Below are 8,809 nucleotides of genomic sequence, written 5' to 3' on the forward strand. Positions count from 1 at the left end.
TGGGGCCTGGGGAGATGTTCAGTCCACAGCCTATGGATTTTCCCCCTACCAACAGGCAGGTTAGCCTTGGAGGCTTGTTCCCAGCATCCTGAGGACCCGCGTCAGTTGGGATTTGGGAAATTACAGGCCTGGTGATAAATATTTCAGGCAGCTGACTACAATGAAGAGTAATTAACCCGGCTCCGGCAACAGGTGTTGTATGGGGAAACCACAGGCTTTTATCTGGGTTGTGGGTGCTCACCATTTTCTCCTTTCTCTTATCCCCCAGGGTACTGGCTCTAGTGCCACAGTTTATAGGATCTAATGAAACCGCATTAAAAATGTATCTGATCGCTACCAACCGGGTGGAAAGCCTACACTATGGCTCACGAGGCAAGCTAGACTTGCACAGCGGCAGATCTGTTGCACTGTGACCCCCCCGCCTAGCCTAGTTACCATAAACTTCATCTATGGCCCCGGGGAGAGCCATGAGCCCGACTTCCACTTTGAGGGTTTTCTGGAAGGAAGGACAATGGCTTGTAAACTCTGCTCTCTCGCTGACAGAAAGTGCCCTGCAGCAGTCAGGCCTGCCAGGCCGTGTCTCCAAAACTCTTGGTGTGCCCCCACATCTGCTGCTTGAAGAACAGCCCAAACAGGAAACACAGATTAAGTTTTTTTTTTGTGGGGGGAGGTGGCAAAAGGGGTGGGGGGAAGTCAAACACCGTGTTTTGGCACTGACGTCGTCTTACACACCTACCAGATAGGCTCACAGCAAAAAGAATAGTTCTAACCCATCAGCAGTTCAGATATTGTTTCACATTTAAAATTTAGGCTCTCTTTAATGGAGAGGGACCGGCCCTGAACTTTGGATTTTTATGCAGTTTGGAAATGAGGAGGGGGTACTTCTGGAGGAGAAGTAACTGGTTCGCACGCCAAGGGACCCTCTTCTGGACCCTATTGTTAGACAACTTACAACAAATTGTCATGTTCCCCTCCCACGCTTTCCAACCCCTGTTTGCCAAGGGGACGCTCCTCCAGGGTTATAAGAGTTCAGAAGTCACTCCTGCTTGAATGTAGATCCAGCACTGCTTCAGAGATGGCAAATTTATGGGGATTGGGTTGCGTTCGTTGACCTCTGCAAACAAAGACTGAACTTGACATTGCACATTTAGCTTTAATTATTTTCACTACAAATCACACCCAGTGGACTTTTAAGAACAAGTGTATGGATGACACGTTTAGCTGTCCTTTGGGTTTGAAGATGTTATTGCCCGACGGTGGGACATTTTATCAGTGCGTGTGGAGCTGTAGGGGCCAGGGGAGTCTCACACGATCCGTGTGGAAGGGAGAGTTTAATCGACAAATTATCTGGCTCCTCTTCGTCTCTGAGTTTAAAATGCCATAATAATAATATGAATAGTATTCTTATATCTGGAAGGCGCTTGCTGTGATTTTCCAAGACCCCTTTGGTGCCGCCGTGTGTTTGGAGACGAACAGAAGCTTTGACTTCTTGGGAATTTTCATAGCTCGAGGTTTGCTGCAAAGGGATCGGAAACAGAAAATGCCGTTTAGACCGTGAGGCCGTCATTGGGCAGGGATTGTCTCTATCTGTTGCCGAATTGTACATTCCAAGCGCTCGGTACAGTGTTCTGCACATAGTAAGAGCTCAAAAAATACTACTGAATGAATCCTGGCGGTAGTGGGTTAGGGTTAGGGTGAGGGTGTGCATAGGTGGGTGAGTGTTTGTGCATGTGAGTGTGACTGAGTAATGTGTCTCTAAAGGCGGGTGGGTGAGTGTGCACATGTGGGTGTGTATGCATGTGAGTGGGCCCGAGTAGTATGTCTGTTGAATGTGTAAGGGTGTGTGTGCATGTATGTGGGGGGGGTGGGGGGTGTGTGTGTACCTGAGTAGTGTGTCTGTTAATTTGTGTGGGTGAGTGTTCAGTTGTGGTTGAATGTGTGTGTGTAGGTGTGAGTTTGCCTGTGTAGTGTGTTCGTGAATGTGTGTGCGTGAGTGTGCATATGAGGGTGAGCGTGTGTGCAGGTGAGTGTGCCCGAGTAATGTGTCCTATGACTGTGTGTGGGTGAGTGTGTATATGTGAGTGTGTATGGGTTTCAGTGTCAGCATGCAAATATTCTCCTTTATCAGTGTTCTGTTGGGTGTCAGTCAGTGGCTCAGACACATAATGGCACCGATTTGCTACAGGAAATGATTTCAGGGGATTCCAATCCTGAGCCACCTGCCAGATAACTAACTTATGAAATACACAAACAGGTTGATCGACAAGCCCAATTCTTCATTTCACCAGAAGGTTCCAATTTGATTTCCGATTATGGGAATTTGTGTATATTTGGCTCACAGTGGCTTTTCTGCAGTGCCAGAGAAGGGTGGCCTAGTGGAAAGACCTGGATTTTAATCCCAGCTCTGCCACTTGCCTGGGGGCGTGACCTCGGACGAGCCATTTAACTTCTCTGTGCTTCAGTTACCTCATCTGTAAAAATGGGGATCAAACACCTGTTGCCTCTCCTACTTAGATTGTGAGCCCCATGTGGGACGGCTACTGTGCCCGACCTGATTAGCACCCCAACACTTACTAGAGTGCTTGTCACATAATAAGTGCTTAACAAATGCCACAGGTATTATTATTATGAAAATGCCAGAGAAAATGACCAGTTTTGTTCAGGCACTTCAGGGATGCCATAGGTGAGATGTAAGAATGGGGATTAAGACTGTGAGTCCCAGGGATATGGACTGTGTCCAACCTATTGAGGTCGTACCTACCCCAGAGCTTAGGACAGTGCCGGACACATAGCAAGCGCTTAACAAACACCATTAAAAAAATAACAAAAAATCCACGAGGACCCGATTTTTTCTCAAACTCTCTCTGCCTTTCCTCGGCCTGGGGCTTGGAGTTTAGGGTCATTTGTAAATTATTATGGCATCTGTTAAGTGCTTACTATGTGCAAAGCACTGTTCTAAGCGCTGGGGAGGATACAAGGTGATCAGGTTGTCCCACGTGGGGCTCACGGTCTTAATCCCCATTTTACAGATGAGGTCACTGAGGCACAGAGAAGTTAAGTGACTTGCCCAGTGTCACACAGTTGGCAAGCGGCTGAACCGGGATTTGAACCCATGACCTCTGACTCCGAAGCCCGTGCTCTGTCCACTGAGCTATGCTGCTTCTCTAAATGGATCAGATCTGTCCACCACCTGACAACCGAGCGTTATGTTGACTCTGTTCACTCCCCAGAGGGCAAGGTACGGCCTGAGCTCCTGCGAGGTCCGGGCTGGTTGGAGCCTAGTGGGTAGCCTGTGTGGCTTGGTTATGGGCCAAGGACCATGCTTGGACCCACTGAGGCATCCAACCTGTGACTGGCAGGGAATGCTGGAGCCTGAGCAGCTGGAGCAAATATCACTGGGACATGACAGGCAGGGGCACTGGAAAATAGAAGAGTGGCTCGTGGATAGAGCACGAGCCTGGGTCAGAAGGACTTGAATTCTAATTCAGCGTCTGCCACTTGTCTGCTGTGTGACCTTGGGCAAATCACTTCACTTCTCTGGGCCCATATCTATAAACTGGGGATCAAGACTGAGGCCCACGTGGGACGGGGCCGCGTCCAACCAGATTATTTTATATCTACCCCAGCGCTTAGAACAGTGCTTGACACAGCGTACGCATTTAACAGTTACCATTATTATTATTATTAGCAAGCTGGGTTTAGGGCAGAGCTAGAGTATAGGGAGCTGGGGCATGGAGGCTTGGGGCTTAGAGGGAAAGGGGCTAGAGGGCTGGGTGTGGGGGCTTGGAGTATGCCCTTCCCACTCATTCATTCATTCATTCATTCACTCATTCAATTATACTTACTGAGAGCTTACTTTGTGCAACGCACTGTTCTAAGCGCTTGGGAGAGTACAATATAACAACAGACACATTCCTGATCACGATGAGCTCACAATCTAGAGGGGGAGACAGATATTAATGTAAATAAATAAATCGATAAATAAATAAATTACAGATATATACATATGAGCTGTGGGTTGAGAAGGAGGATGAATGAAAGAACAAGTACCCAAGAACTTCTGCTCGCCTCCCTGCTGCACCCTGAATCTTGAGGGTATGGGGTTGGGGCACCACGGCCCTGGAAGTGCAAGATGCCTTTTCTCTCGGCCTCCCACCTTTCTCAGGGCAGACCGGTGGCTGGAAGGGAATGACTCGGGTTCCAGTTCATTTCCAATCCTTTCCTCACGCGAGGAGTGTGGAAAGCCAGCTCCCAGTTTCCTCGACCCCGTGGGGCAGGAGATCATGGATCGGTGATGCCCGAGTTGCTGCCATGCCCCCTGTTCACTCAAGGTCTCCCTACTCCCATCTCCTCTCCCCACAGAAAACTCTCCCCCCGGGGCTTCCCTCCACTCTCCTTGAAGTCTTCGCATCCCTCTCCCAGATCCATAGAATTCTGGAGCCATGGGGGGAGCTGTGGAATTGATAGCCAGAGCAGAGAGAGGCTAGGCGCTTAAAATTGAAATACCAAACATGGAAGTATTTTCTTCAATATCGATACCGGACAGGGGACGGTCAGCTGAAAAAGCAGACTGCCCAATATAAGATCGGACATGTGGCCATTTTAGTAGAAGCAGGGGGGCTCAGGCAGGTGGAAAGCCCTTCACTGTTGGGAATTCTTCCTCAAAGCCAACTGGAATTCCAGCCGGAGGCTCGGCACCATGGCGAACAACTGGGAGAGCAGCGACAGTCGGGAGGGAAGAGGTCTTGACCTACTCACTCGATCCCGGCATTGCTCGGAACACGTGTCTGCTTTGTGACCTTGGGCAAGTCACTTAACTTCTCTGTGGGACAGGGATGGTGTCCAACCTGATTAGCTTGTATCTACCCCAGAGTTTATAATAATAATAATAATAATAATGTTGGTATTTGTTAAGCACTTATTCATTCATTCATTCATTCAATAGTATTTATTGAGCGCGGCGTGGCTCAGTGGAAAGGGCACGGGCTTTGGAGTCAGAGGTCATGGGTTCGAATCCCGGCTCCACCACTTGTCAGCTGTGTGACTGTGGGCAAGTCACTTAACTTCTCTGTGCCTCAGTTCCCTCATCTGTAAAATGGGGATTAAGACTGTGAGCCCCACGTGGGACAACCTGATTCCCCTGTGTCTACCCCAGCGCTTAGAACAGTGCTCTGCACATAGTAAGCGCTTCACAAATACCAACATTATCATCATTATTATGTGCAGAGCACTGTACTAAGCGCTTGGAATGAACAAGTCGGCAACAGATAGAGACAGTCCCTGCCGTTTGATGGGCTTACAGTCTAATCGCTTATTATTATGTGCAGAGCACTGTTCTAAGCGCGGGGGTAGATACAGGCTAATCAGGTTGCCCCACCTGAGGCTCACAGTTAATCCCCATTTTACAGATGAGGTAACTGAGGCACAGAGAAGTGAAGTGACTTGCCCACAGTCACCCAGCTGACACGTGGCAGATCGGGGATTTGAAGCCATGACCTCTGAGTCCCAAGCCCGGCCTCTTTCCACTGAGCCACGCTGCTTCTCTGTAACACATAGTAAGCTCTTAGCAAGTATCATCATTATTGTTATTATTATTATTATTATCTTACGAGGGGGCACAACCCTGCCCCACCCCTGGACACCCCAACTCTCAGGCCACGTGAAATTGAGCAATGGAGTCTGTAGCAGTGATCTCTGCTGGTTCCTGACCATCCTACTACACAGTTCCCTTTGCAGATCCCTGTGTTACTGTTGCTAAATGGAAAGGCAAGCCAGACCCAATCCCTCTGGAATAAATTCCTATTCCTACCAGATCCTGCCTGGCTAGGGGGACTGGGGTACATCTGCCCATTCCCGGGCTCAATCCATAGGCTGCTCTGCCAGAGTTTCCCCTGGGAGGAATCCGGCTGTTCATGAGGTGTGTGCCTGAGGAACGAAGTCCCCCTTTGCAATCCCATCTTCTGAGGCCGGAGTCCAGCTCCGCTCTCATCCCGCTCGCTGTCGCCCATGATCCTGGACTCCAGACTCAACACTGCAAATTGGGTTGGATTTCCTTATTATTATTATTTTTTGGTAGGTATTTGTTAAGCACTTACTACGTGCCAGGCACTTTACTGAGTGCTCGGTTAGATACAAAATGATCAGGTTGGGCACAGTCCATGTCCCAAATGGGACTCTCGGTCTTTATCCCCATTTTACAGATGAGGTAACCGAGGCATAGAGAAGTTGAGTCACTTGCCCAAGGTTGCACAGTGGGCGAGTGGCGGAGCCGGGATTAGAACCCAAGTCCTCCTGAAGCCTTCGGAAGAAAGATTTCCCGAGAGATCTTACCCTCCAAAGATTTGCTGCCCCGATTCTTAGCTGACCTTCAGCATTTCCCCAGAATGGAACCATTCTACAATCGGGCTTACAGCATGGCATAGTGGATAGTGCAAGGGTCTGAGAGTCAGAAGGACATAGATTCTTATCCTACTCTGCCACTTGTCTGCTGTGTGGCCTTGGGCAAATCAATTCCTTTCTCTGTGCCTCAGTTCCCTCATCTGTAAAATGGGGGTTAAGACTGTGAGCCCTGTGCCAAACAGGGACTGTGTCCAACCTGATTTGCTTGTACCCACCCCAGCGCTTAGTACAGTGCCTGGCACGTAGTAAGTGCCAGGTAAGTAAGAATTAGTAAGAATTATTATTATAAGCAATCAGTACAGTGCTCTGCACACAGTAAGTGCTTAATAAATATAATTGAATGAATGAATAGGAATTCTTAGGAGCCTCCAAGCAGCTAATTAATCTTGAGTAAAAAGCCACACTCCCTCAGTGAATGGCAAAAGATAATGAATCAGTGGTATTTATTGAGTCCTTTGTGTCCTCTAGACTGTAAGCTCATTATGAGCAGGGAATGTATCTGTTATATTGTTCTAGTGTGGTCTCCAGAGCACTTAGAACAGTGCTCAGCACACAGTAAGCACTCAATAAATACCATTGATTGATTGATTGAAGAGCACTGTACCAAGTGCTTGGGAGAGATTAAGACTGCCCTGAAGGAGTTGATAATCTAGCGGTGGAGACAGACATTAAAATAAATTACAGGGAATGGAATCAGCCAAGGATGTACCGAAATGCTATGGGGTTGGGAGTGGGGTGACTAGTTAAATAGTTAGGGGGTGGGAATAAACAGCTGGGTGAGGCAGTAGGGAGGGAAAATAGGGAATGTCTCCTACTGCGTGGCTCAGTGGAAAGAGCACGGGCTTTGGAGTCAGGGCTCGTGAGTTCGAATCCCAGCTCTGCCACTTGTCGGCTGTGTGACTGTGGGCAAGTCACTTAACTTCTCTGTGCCTCAGTTCCCTCATCTGTAAAATGGGGATTAAGACTGTGAGCCCCACGTGGGACAACCTGATTCCCCTATGTCTACCCCAGCGCTTAGAACAGTGCTCGGCACATAGTAAGCGCTTAACAAATACCAACATTATTATTATTATTATTATTACTTTCTGTATCACCCTTGAGCTTGGACTTGTACCATTTATTCACCCCAAACCCAGCCTCATAGCATTTATGTCTATATCTGTAATTTATTTATTTCTAGTAATGTCTGTCTTCCTCTCTAGACTATAACCCCCTAGTGGGCAGGGAGCATGTCTACCAACTCTATTATGTTGTACTCTCCCAAGAGTTTAGTACAGTGCTCTGCGCACAGTAAACGCTCAATAAAGTCCACTGATGGGTTGATGGAGCACTTGCTGTTCACAGAGCACTATACAAAGTACTTGGGGAAGTGCAATACAATAGAGTTAATAGACACATTAGACATACCAAGCTCTGCCCTAAATTCTAGGGTAGAGACAAGATAAGCAAGACCCAGTCCTCATCCCATGTGGGTTCACAATCCAAGGAGAGAAAAATGGGTATCATATCTCCATTCCACTGGTGAGGAAACTAAGGCACAGATAAATTGCCCAAGATCATACAACAGGCAAGAGGTGGATCAGGATTAGAATCCAGGTCCTCTGACTCATAGGCCTGTGCCCTTTCCAGTAGGTCATGAGCGGTTTAGATGCCGACAACTCTCTGATGTGCTATATCTGAGGAAAAATCTGATCCGGCACCGCCGGTCTGGTGGGCTTGGGCAGCTGACATCCAGGTGAGCTGGTCTGGGGGGTCTCCTGCCCCTCTACATGTCTGAGAGCAAATGTCCAGGTGGATGTGCTGATTGCTCTGCACCTCCCCAGTCCCTCAACTGGCCAAATGGACTTTTGGATGCCGAGGACCACCAGGGAGGAGTGAGCTGCAATAGATTTTGGTATTTCCTGTGAATTTAAGGATCCCAGGGAAAAGGTGACTAGTGGATGAAAGGAGATAAGCAATCGACCCTAGTTCAGTCTAGGCAGTGGCAGCTCACTGTGGGCAGGGAATGTGTTCGTTATATTGTACTCTCCCAAGCAATTAGTCCCCCTCTTAGGGTCAAACCTGGAGGGTTTTCAGTACTCTACCAGTCTTGCCTATGGGAGGGAGAGTCAAGCAGAGACCTACCCATTCCATTCCTAGCTTGGGCAGTGGATAGTGAGTGGAAGGCAATCTGCTACAAGTCAAAACTCACCTGTGCGAGGCAGGTGCGGCATGGGAGACAGTCGAAGGTGGAGACTCAGATTGAGTGCGCAGAAGGAGAGTGGTAAACCACTTCTGTATTTTTACCAAGAAAACCCTATGGATACGCTACCAGAACGATTGCAGATAGAGGTGGGAGGTACTAGAAGAGATTTGTCCATGACGTCGCTATGGGTTGGAGATGACAAGACAAGCACTTAGTACAGTGCTC

General features: G+C 48.4%; 1 non-coding gene across 1 annotated transcript; it reads left to right on the plus strand.

Moving 5' to 3' along the window:
• The first annotated feature begins 8,442 nt into the window (after positions 1-8,442).
• LOC114815722 lies at positions 8,443-8,580 on the plus strand. Its single transcript, XR_003763524.1, has one exon. It is a non-coding gene; the product is annotated as a small nucleolar RNA SNORA7 (small nucleolar RNA).
• The last annotated feature ends 229 nt before the right edge of the window (positions 8,581-8,809 follow it).

Source organism: Ornithorhynchus anatinus, chromosome 12 (assembly GCF_004115215.2).
Source record: "Ornithorhynchus anatinus isolate Pmale09 chromosome 12, mOrnAna1.pri.v4, whole genome shotgun sequence".
Lineage (NCBI taxonomy): Eukaryota > Metazoa > Chordata > Mammalia > Monotremata > Ornithorhynchidae > Ornithorhynchus > Ornithorhynchus anatinus.